The 10,519-nt window shown below is 47.0% G+C and overlaps 1 protein-coding gene across 3 annotated transcripts in view; it reads right to left on the reverse strand.

The window, feature by feature from the left end:
* The window catches only part of rhbdf1a (rhomboid 5 homolog 1a (Drosophila)), a 53,526-nt gene extending 45,482 nt beyond the window's left edge, over positions 1-8,044 (reverse strand). For 2 of the 3 annotated variants that reach the window (XM_058770008.1, XM_058770006.1), the window contains exons 1-2: positions 8,029-8,044; positions 7,224-7,688 (exon numbers count right to left, since the gene is read on the reverse strand). The gene's annotated coding sequence lies outside the window, so the exon portion shown is untranslated. Of the gene's footprint in view, positions 1-4,757; positions 7,186-7,223; positions 7,689-8,028 lie in introns of those variants that run through there. The other variant, XM_058770007.1, reaches the window with a different exon arrangement.
* Between the last annotated feature and the right edge of the window lie 2,475 nt (positions 8,045-10,519).

Raw genomic sequence — 10,519 nt, forward strand, 5'->3', positions numbered from 1 at the left:
AGCAGGCAGGCTTAGTTTCCTTCCCTCAGAGATTGCACACACACCAGAGCAGGAGCATGTGTGAGAGTGACACATACTTGCTTAGCATGGCTGTGGACAGACAAGACAAGAACAGAACGAAAGTGCTCTCGTCAGCGCTCCACATGGCCGTGATGAGTCTGCAGTTGTTCGTGCCACGCTTGTGCAAGAGGGTGTGTGAAAATCTGGGCTGCATCCCAGAGCAGCGATCTAACAGCTTCTATTATTGCTTTGTTTTTATCATGATGCTCACCGTCAACATGGCAAGCGCTCGTTTGTTCTCTTTTTCCTGTTTTAGTTTCCCAAAAGAAGAGGCCTCATGTGGCACATGCTTTTTTTCTGCGCTTGATCTAACTCCTGCATATTTGAAAGAGTTGACATAATTTGGCAGGCACACAACCGTGCCAAGTTATGACTAATGGAAGGGAGAGTAGGCTGGATGGCATCCACATAGTATCATGTTAGGTATGCTGCACACCCAAAACAACACATCTGGTGACATAATGCTCAATAACACGGTTTTTCAGGTAGAATCAATGGGAAAATCATTTTTAAAGCCCTTCTCAAACCATGGAAGCTTGTGCAATGCGTTCACACTGACCTTACGGGAATCTCCTTGTCAGTTATTATTAGTCATCATGCATCCACCTACTCCCAAAAGGCCATCGAAGGCCAAGTCACACAGCGGCACAAAACACACCCTCGGTTTTCAGTTTGAAGTCTAGACTAGTTTGATTCTGTCCAGACTGCACATGACTTCAAGTAGACAAACAGGGTCGGCAGCCTCCTCAGACTCATGCCACACTGTATGCTAAAGATAGAGACAGGCGAGCTGGCCGACCTATTTAAAAGCGGCCCTTCATCCTCACTGCAATAATATTAGCACAGGCATAACTACAAATGAGACGAAACAACAGTCAGTGGTGATTTTCACTGTATTCTGATGTTTAAAATAGCCACTTTTACATTGCAAAGGAAGCAGAACTTAATCCACCAAATTCATGTGCAGACAGTGGTGGGGAGGGAATTCCGTGAGCTGCTTGGAAAGAGTTACCTGCTAGGGCATGATAAGCTGCGTTCAAATCCTTCTGGGAAGTTGCTACTTACACAATATGATACGATGTGGTATGGATCAGGGTTTGGGAAATTTACTTTTTCATTTACTGTATATCTTCCTCTTATTTTGCTCAATAAATAGTTTGTTTCCACAATGATTCTTTAATTGAAAAACCCCAAACTTGCAATATCTGAGCTTAAAGTCAGCATGAAATGAAAATTCGCCCTGTCTATTTTGTAAATGCATGTTTTAGATCTTCTTATGAGCGATTTTGATCTCGTAATGCTTCATCCAAATGTCACCACTAAATCTTCTGGAGAAAATGACAGACTTCTCTCTGGTGACGTACGCAGGACGTCTCCAAACACTTAGTCTGTTAAAACCCTGCCCTACCACAGTCGACTTCAAGCTCGCATTCATTTTGAGCGTAACACAAAATCCAATCAATATCCAATGGCTAAAACCAAGTCTTCACCCTAATTCTTTCTTTTCTTCAATAATCTGTTGAACTCAGATGTACATCACAATACGGTTAAAAAGATTATTCTCTACTTTTGTTTCATCGTGACTTTAATAGAAAGTATTCTCATTGTTAATTTCATTCATGTGTGCTCAACCTATAAATAAAACCATTTCCCCATTACTTCAGTGCACCATTAGACATTAGAAATCCCCTAAAACTGCATTCACTGTATGATGAGCTTTTTTCCTTTGTTTGTATCTAAATTTGGCTTCGGGTGTCAAGCCCACAAGCTGACCGGCCCACGAGGAAGCTCCCTATAGTCACTCCATCCATCAGCCTGATGTTCTCCACAGGCCTCTAAAGTGAAGAGATTATGAAAGCACAGCAACAAGATGAGGAAGACCTGTGCTTCACATGAAAAACACAACACAGGAACCCTCAATGCAAAGGGTATTATAGAAAAGCAAATAACAGATCGAAGCAGCTGTGTAACAGTAAAACAGCTTTGAAGAGAATGATTTGTAATCTCATTGGAGGGAAAACCTCAATGTAAGATGCTACTGATCAAAGCCCTTCCTGAGGAAACACCCACAACATTACCAAAGCCCTCAAAAATGATACACTCACACATTGTTTCACACCACCAGCACTGCTTCTGGACTCAATGAACCCTCACATTCAGAAACTCGCCATGTTGATGAGTCGAAGAAGCCGTAGTTACTCAACTATGCCTGTAACTGAGCACAGGACAGGACTGACAGCAGAGGTAAAAGCGTCTCTACTGAATCTCACTGATCTAAAGAGCTACAACAGCTCTGCCGCATTACCTCATTGTTACAGAAATAATGTTCAACAGCATGACTCAATCTGTCAGATCGAACCAAATCAAACAACACCTGAAATTGACAAGACAGACAAAAGTTACATTTTCAGAGTACACTATTTATGCTCCAAAACATATGCAAAATATATGTAAAAGAAAACAACCTGTTTCCATCCAGCAATTGCATTTGACTATTTGACTACAGAATGTGCTAAAATATACAACAAAGGTGTGAAACACAGCTGCGCTTTGTGCCTAACAGAGCCTTTAGAAATACAGCACAGCCTCTTCATGTCTTACTGTTGATCTATGTTACAATGCTCCATGAATTTATGACTGTTTATTCACATAATGACTATACTTTTCTGTGTTTACCTTCTGTGCTGCCACATTTATAACATACTAGCGGGTATTTTTAGATAACATTAACATTAGTAGTTAGTGCCTGATTCAATTTGAGGAAACTCTGCCAATGAAAATGCTGAGTTCATCATTACTTTAAAGACAAGCTAATCAAGTCAGTAAAATCAGCAACTAAAATGAAACCACATGAGATCATGTTACTGTTAATATATCCTCTGGTGCAGAGTTGCAATTTTGATTTATTAAAAAAGGTAGGCCTAAATTAACTTATTCCAGAACCAGAACCCAAATAGGGACTGTATGCTTCTAAAAGAACATCCAAAAAAACAAATGAGATGCGAGTTATTAATATGTAAAATTAAGTGCACAAGGTGATGAGTTTTCTCTTTTTTAACTTGACAAGCCACATTGAAGACATTTTTATTGTATGTATGCCTTTTGTGTTTTTTTTTTTCTCAGTCCACTACTGAAAAGGGAGGTGTGCTGGCGGGATGCCCCAAGAGCTCAAACACTGCATTTCTAATACTGCTTCTTTGAAAACTTGACGCATTACAGCTGTGGGGAAAACGTCTGATCCGTTTTAAGTTACTTTAAGTGACAATCAAGTCTTTTCTTTCAAGAGTTGTCAAACAAGTCAGTTAACGTCTTTTTTGTAAGTGATACTGTTACTTTGAATTTACTTTTCAACATAATGTGTCCATTTTACACATAACAGGCAGAACTTGGTTATATAACAGGCCAGCTTTATTTAAATATCAGCACACTTCATTCCATTTAAACCTTAGTCATTGTTTTGCCACCCGTTACAGTAAACCACAAGAACACTGGTGTACTACAGAAATGCTTAAAGGTTTCTTGTGTGTGGTGACAAAAGATGGAATCTACAGGATGCTATTCAGACCTCAGATGAACTCTTTCTGACTCACAAGGAACTGTTACAAAAAATGACTCCGATAAGAATTTGATATCTTATTTCTTATCCCTAGAGCTCAAATGGATGCATGTTCATCTCATAAAAAGAGTCACACCTTTGAATTTGGTGGCCAGACTGCAATAAAACCATATAACATTAGCAGATAGTGAATAAATTGCTGGAGGTCACCAAGCTCTATGCATTTTATTATGTTTACGTCACTGCTTTGCTAATAAATGATTAACTCTCATCAGCTATGTTTACATGCAACCGAATAACCAATTAGTAATTCGACTGATGGCTCCGAATGAACAGCCTTTATAAAAACATCGCAATTGCAATGTGAATGAGCAAATCCAAAATTAAATTTCAATTGGATCGGAAGGGGTGGTGTAGATCGATCAATAGAAAAAAATTAAGCACTTGAATCGGACTTTTTTCTCGATTGAATTTAAAAAATATGTGATGCATACGTTTTACTTCTTACAAATGTGTTTTCCACTGACTGAATATTTACTAAATATTTGCTAAAAATGCTCTTCTGACATATACAGTAGTAAATTTCTTTCTTTTTAGATATGTCATCAGGGCAAAAATTACAATTATACTTAAGGTAGCTTTGGCGACATTATTGAACTGGCTTTCTCCAGTTCTGAATGTGGCGACTGTACATTACACAAAAAAAGATTTGTTTGGAAAAAACATAATGCACATGAGGATAAGATTGCCATTCAGATTGAAAAAAGTAGTGCATGTAAACACCTATTCAAGATTGCTGGTTATTGCAAACTGCTGTCAGTGTGAAAGCGTCCCTTTGAAACACTCCAGTCTTCCATTGAACAGACAAACAGGTTGATCATGCCACTGGTTGAGCCAATGTTGTTATATCAAAAACAGTCGGGCCATTACAACAACCAGACTGCAATTTGGCATCGAAGAAATTACCCACTTTAATAAACAGTTTCTCTGCCAGAAATGTATTTTAAATAGGGAAGCTTGATAGAAAGCAAAACCACATGTAATGAAAGCGATCCACTCTTGGCAAGACAGGCGGACAGTCAGACACACACACACTGCCGTGTGACTCATCCACACATGATCATGCTTCTCCATTACTTACAGCCACCTGCGGCATCAACCTAGACCAGCACTATCCTCCCGTTGTCCCTTCCTCTACTGTGCCGACCTAGAGCCCAGTTGGAGTGCACCTGTGACACATAATGACGACAGTCGATCAAGGCCCTGCTTAATCGGGCTTGTTACATCACCATGAATGATGATCCCCTGAATGAGATAATGTTTCGAAAGCATTGCGGGACGCGGCGACGAGCCAGGGACGCCTCGTGCAACTGCATTCAGCACAAACTTTAGAACAGAAGTTCTCACTCTCCAAATAAAATAATTGCCTGTATTCTTAACTGCCTCTTGTGTATATGCAGGCAAAACATCTCCGATTATGTTTCACAGGGATACTGATTTAGATGCAGGCCAGTAAATGCCTCTTCAAAACACATAAGCCTGGCCTGAAGCGACACACGCCCCCTAAAAGGCTAACATGCAGGCTGTGTTTTAAAACCTGAAAAACGCTGCTGTCACAGGAAGTATGGCATAGAGATGCATCTCAGTTTATACTGCAGTCATTAAATATTCACTTAGCTGTGTCAACGGCTCCTCTGAAACTGGTTTAGATCATTACATATGACATTATGGTGCCGTGAAAGCCTGTGTGAAACAAGTTTATGAAAAGCCAGATTCTGTGATGTTCCATTTGTGCCAGAAACGACTGCTTTGTACTATACATTTGTCCATGTCTACAGTCACTGCATAGGCCTACTTGTTAAGACAAATTAGTATGTTGATGTGTCTTCTTTGCTTATGTCGTCTTGTCCTGTTGTCCTTCATGTCATCTCATTCTGTTGTTTATTAAAGGCTGTTTCCAAATATTATGACTTTTCTTTCTGGAATTTTTAGTGTGAAGACACTACTCACAGTATTTATACTACAAAATGGCTTAACGGTGCATGAGTATGCAAACTGACATGCACTTCTAGACAAATGTAATAAACAAACTAAAGCATTCAATTTTTTTTTTTTTTTTTGGCACAAATGAAACCTGTGTAGTCAGTTTAGCTACATTCACACATTCAGTGTTTGGAATTGACAATCACATTTCTTAACAAACGTGACTTTTAAATTGTGCCGTTCATACTATATACGTTTGTGCTTCAAATAGCCTACAACTGTAATGTTCCCAGGTCCAGAAACAGAAAATTTTACCAAGCTACGAAAATATTTTTTTGCGCAAAGAAAACAAAAATATCGACTTTATTCAACTCTTCTCCTCCTCATCCAGTCTCCTGCAATGCGCCGCCATTATGGAGACAGTATCATGACACATCCTCTTGCTTCCGAAAAATTGTTGAATAAAGTTGTTATTTTTGTTTTCTTTGCACACAAAATATTCTCGTAGCTTCGTAAAATTATGGTTGAACCCCTGATGTCACATATTTTACAGATGTCATCGCGACATTTCTGAACCTAGGAGCATTAAAGTTGCATTGCTGTCTATGAAGGGCCAGAAAGCTCTCAGATTGCATCAAAAATATCTTTATTTGGGTTCTGAAGAAGAACTAAGGTCTTATGGGTTTGAAACGACATGAGGGTGAGTAATTAATGACAGCATTTTCATTTTTGGGTGAACTATCCCTTTAAATCAAGGTTTGTATTCTGGAGATAAGCGAAATTAAGCCTTTAACCATCTTTACAGCAAAAAATAAATAAATAAAAAATATAGCAATTAACGGAGCTTTTTAGCTTTTTAGTAATTAACGGAGCAGCAGCTTTTTATTCAGTTATTATTTGTTATTTGCGCTCAAAGTAGGCTATGACTACGGCTTTATAAGAATCCCACATGAAAAAGCACACACACGAGATATGTGTTTAGAGCAGACTGGAAGTCTTTGGGGTTTTTGAACACAGCGCATATCTGAAACACAGGTAATCAATCACCGGAGGAGGCGGGGCATCGGTAACCGTTGAACCGACGTCACCACATCACCGAGGACAGTGTAGGAAATAAGTGAATTACTATTACTGAAGTATGCATAGAAAACACACAAACTCTATTAACGCTCTATATGGATATTCGGATCCGAACCATTGGCCCTCTGACAACAAATGCAGCGTCTGACAGTCCTATCAGACCTGCAAAAACAGCAAGAGGTTAGTAATATAACTGGATACAGGGATGAAGCATATATCAAGTGAACCGGACCGCATAGCCTATATGTAACGTCGGCAGAAGTCGTAAACACGGAACAGCACGCGCGCCTCCGCGACATGCCAACGTCTCGTGACTAAAAAACACTCCGCTAACGTCAACTTAAAGTATTTAAGCATTACACACCCTTAAAATCATTCACAGCTGAAATACACCATATTGCAATGATACCGTCAGAAACCTTTAAAACTGTACGATGCGTTATTATAACAGATGCATCGATTTGATCTCACGACTCACCGGCATATATTAACCTAACGTACACAGCAAAAACTGAAAATTAAACGTTACGAAATGATCACCTACCCTTATTCGATTCACCGGCGCTTCAGGAAAAATGTTAACAGCGGAAATCTCCAAATCCCTGTGAAATATGAATGGTGTAGGTATAGCCTGTATTTATTTCATTTTGTCCAACGTGCGCAAAAGAATAAACAGCTGCAGATGTCAAAGTCTCTCAGTCCTGAGGCTCTCGGTGATAAAAATCCAATGTTAAGACATTGTAGAGCAGTTGATATGATTGTTCCCACGCAGCAGCGAGTACATTCCCACGCACGCACGACACAAGGAGAGAAGCGACCGGCTCGGGTAAGTTTAGTTTTGGTCTGCCGGTAATTCAGTTTCATAGACCTGGAGCCCCGCCTGCGTCGACCGAGACTCGTACACACACACTGGGAGGAGCAGACGCTCGTACAGTGTGCGCGCGCGCCCGCCCGCGCGCGTGTGTGTGTATGTACAGCCATGACTAAGCAGGGAAGTCTTCAGCAGGCTCTGTAGAAGACACACACAGAGTTTGTGTTATGAATTTCTCTCAGCTGTTATTACAGTCGTAAGATATTGTTGGGTACTAGTTGTTCAGTTACTGTATGGGTTTAATATCAACAGACAGACTGCAGTTTGTGACAGAAACTCATTTAGGAGATGTGCATTGTCACGGGTTGGGAGGAACGAAGACTCAAGTGCTGGCAAAAGGAATCTTCTTTATTAACAAATTATAAAATAAACAAAAACACAACTGAAACCACCCCGAAGGGGAAAAAGCCAGAGCAAACACAAGTACTGAAAACAAGACATACACGAGGCACAGGGCAGACGTAAATAACAGGCATACCTGGCACAAAAGTGAGACGAACGAGAGCAGAACAGAAAACACAGGGAGCTTAAGAAGGGACAGCAATCAGGAACACAGCTGGGGCAAATTAAACAATAATGAGGTGAGTGGAGTTTGGGGAATTGAATCCGGGAGACAGTGACCTCTGGTGGTGAGAGGGAGCGTCGTGGACCCGGATTCATGACAGGACCCCCCCTCTAAGGAATGGCTCCCAGACATTTCCAAGCACCCAACCAGGGGGATGGCCAGGCGGGAACGGAGCAGGGAAGGGAGGGATGGGGGCCAGGTCCATGTGCTGGTGGGGGACCTGGAGACTGAGGCAGCGCCGGCGGGATGGGGACCCAGGGCAGAACCAGCGGCCACCACAGCAGCGCAGCGGAGCTGCCACCCTGAAACAGGCAATGGCTGGCTCCGCTGCTCGGGAGCCTTGTGAACGGGCGCCGCCGCTGAGGATCGTGAGCGGCACCGCCGAGAGGAACGTGAGCGAACACCGCCGCCTGAACCTTGTGTGCGGGCACCGCCGCTGAACCTGTGTGCGGGCACCGCCGCCTGAACCTTGTGTGCGGGCACCGCCGCTGAACCTTGTGTGCGGGCACCGCCGCCTGAACCTTGTGTGCGGGCACCGCCTGAACCTTGTGTGCGGGCACCGCCGCCTGAACCTTGTGTGCGGGCACCGCCGCCTGAGGACCGCGAGCGGACACCGCCGCCTGAGGACCGCGAGCGACACCGCCGCTGAGGACCGCGAGCGGACACCGCCGCTGAGGACCGCGGCGGACACCGCCGCTGAGGACCGCGAGCGACACCGCCGCTGAGGACCGCGAGCGGACACCGCCGCTGAACCTGTGTGCGGACACCGCCGCTGGGATCCTGTGAGGATCGTGAGCGGCTACCGCCGCTGACGATCGTGAACGGCCAACGCCGCTGACGATCGTGAACGGCTACCGCCGCTGACGATCGTGAACGGCTACCGCCGCCTCGGGAGCTTTGTGAGCGGGCACCGCCGCCTGGAGGAACTGTGAGCGGGCACCGCCGAGAGGTTCGTGAGCGGCACCGCCGCCGAGAGGTTCGTGAGCGGGCACCGCCGCCTGAGGACCGCGAGCGGACACCGCCGCCTCGAGAGGTTCGCGAGCGGGCACCGCCGCCGAGAGGTTCGTGAGTGGGAACCGCCGCCTCGGAGGAACTGTGAGCGGGCACCGCCGAGAGGTTCGTGAGCGGGCACCGCCGCCGAGAGCCTTGTGAGCGGGCACCGCCTCGAGAAGGCCTGAGATGAGTCCTGCCCCTCAGAGAAAAGCTCCGCGGATATCCCCGCTCGGTAGCTTTGTGAGCGGGCGCGGGAGCCTTGTGAACGGGCGCCGCCGCTGAGGACCGCGAGCGACACCGCCGCTGGAGGACCGCGAGCGGACACCGCCGCCTCGAGAGGTTCGCGAGCGGGCACCGCCGCTGAGGACCGCGAGCGACACCGCCGCTGAACCTGTGTGCGGGCACCGCCGAGAGGTTCGCGAGCGGGCACCGCCGCCGAGAGCCTTGTGAGCGGGCACCGCCGAGAGGTTCGCGAGCGGGCACCGCCGCTGAGGACCGCGAGCGACACCGCCGCTGAACCTTGTGCGGGCACCGCTGAACCTTGTGTGCGGGCACCGCCGCTGAGGACCGCGAGCGACACCGCCGCTGAACCTTGTGCGGGCACCGCCTCGAGAGGTTCGTGAGCGGGCACCGCCGCTGAACCTTGTGCGGGCACCGCTGAACCTTGTGCGGGCACCGCTGAACCTTGTGCGGGCACCGCTGAACCTTGTGCGGGCACCGCCTCGAGAGGTTCGTGAGCGGCACCGCCGAGAGGTTCGCGAGCGGGCACCGCCGCTGAACCTTGTGCGGGCACCGCCGCCTGGAGGAACTGTGAGCGGGCACCGCCGCTGAACCTTGTGCGGGCACCGCTGAACCTTGTGTGCGGGCACCGCCGCCTGGAGGAACTGTGAGCGGGCACCGCCGAGAGGTTCGTGAGCGGGCACCGCCGCTGAACCTTGTGCGGGCACCGCTGAACCTTGTGTGCGGGCACCGCCGCCTCGGAGGAACTGTGAGCGGGCACCGCCGCCTCGGAGGAACTGTGAGCGGGCACCGCCGCCTGAACCTTGTGTGCGGGCACCGCCGCTGAACCTTGTGTGCGGGCACCGCTGAACCTTGTGCGGGCACCGCTGAACCTTGTGCGGGCACCGCTGAACCTTGTGCGGGCACCGCCGAGAGGTTCGTGAGTGGGAACCGCCGCCTCGGAGGAACTGTGAGCGGGCACCGCCGAGAGGTTCGTGAGCGGCACCGCCGAGAGGTTCGCGAGCGGGCACCGCCGCCGAGAGGTTCGTGAGCGGGCACCGCCGCTGAACCTTGTGCGGGCACCGCCGCTGAGGACCGCGAGCGACACCGCCGCTGAGGACCGCGAGCGGACACCGCCGCCTCGGGAGCTTTGTGAGCGGGCACCGCCGCCTCGGAGGAACTGTGAGCGGGC

The sequence above is a fragment of the Onychostoma macrolepis genome, chromosome 03 (assembly GCF_012432095.1).
Source record: "Onychostoma macrolepis isolate SWU-2019 chromosome 03, ASM1243209v1, whole genome shotgun sequence".
NCBI classification, from domain to species: Eukaryota; Metazoa; Chordata; class Actinopteri; order Cypriniformes; family Cyprinidae; genus Onychostoma; species Onychostoma macrolepis.